Here is a 733-nt window from a genome sequence, read left to right on the forward strand (position 1 = left end):
ACTTAAGAGATCTTACTCAATCTTTGCCAGAGGAGATAAGATATTATTGGTGCAGAATATCATTCAGATAAAACATAAACAAATACAAAAAAAAAAAGATGTTCCTTGATATGAACATGTACGTGACAGTTAGTAACAGATATACAATTAGAATCAAACATTAAAATAACACAAGGGATTACAATTCGTAGTTCCAACATTCCATCGATTCGTAAAATGAATAATGATGCACATGATTATGTTTAATTTTTAACAGAACTATAGATAAATAGACTAGTTGTGTGTAAAAACCTAACCTAACTAAATACTGTTTACACTTCTGAACCGATAAGTGTTATCGGAGATATGTAGCTAAGTTCGGGATTCGAAGTTCCTTATGATACCGCTAAAGTATGGTTACTCCTTTGAATACAATACTTAATGTAAACTACCGATTCTCATTCACCAAATTTCTTGTCAAAGGTAGTCAATTAAAATAAAAATTACCAATACATGACATACCAACATACCAATAAATAAAAATACATGAAAAATATAATTTAATTTGAAAAGTAAATCCGACTACCGAAGTACCCCTATTTTATACTCTAATTTTTTCTAAGCAATGGGATGTTATTGTATATCTGCTTAAACATATTATTGGATGTTGTATGTAAAAATTAATAAAACTTGGAATAGTAGTCGTCTTTCACTAAACGGTGGGTCTTTACAAGTTTATTAAGTCTCATGCAAT

The 733-nt window shown here is 29.2% G+C and overlaps 1 protein-coding gene and 1 long non-coding RNA gene across 3 annotated transcripts in view; one reads left to right on the top strand and one right to left on the bottom strand.

Annotated features, from left to right (window-relative positions):
• The window catches only part of Ac3 (Adenylate cyclase 3), a 362,561-nt gene that overhangs the window by 181,492 nt on the left and 180,336 nt on the right, over positions 1-733 (bottom strand). The gene's annotated exons all lie outside the window — the stretch shown is intronic.
• Positions 1-733, top strand: part of LOC136797100 (uncharacterized) — a 338,719-nt gene that overhangs the window by 103,325 nt on the left and 234,661 nt on the right. The window lies entirely within an intron of this gene.

This window comes from Halyomorpha halys, unplaced genomic scaffold, assembly GCF_000696795.3.
Source record: "Halyomorpha halys isolate HHAL.00 unplaced genomic scaffold, Hhal_1.1 Scaffold14.1, whole genome shotgun sequence".
Taxonomy (NCBI): domain Eukaryota; kingdom Metazoa; phylum Arthropoda; class Insecta; order Hemiptera; family Pentatomidae; genus Halyomorpha; species Halyomorpha halys.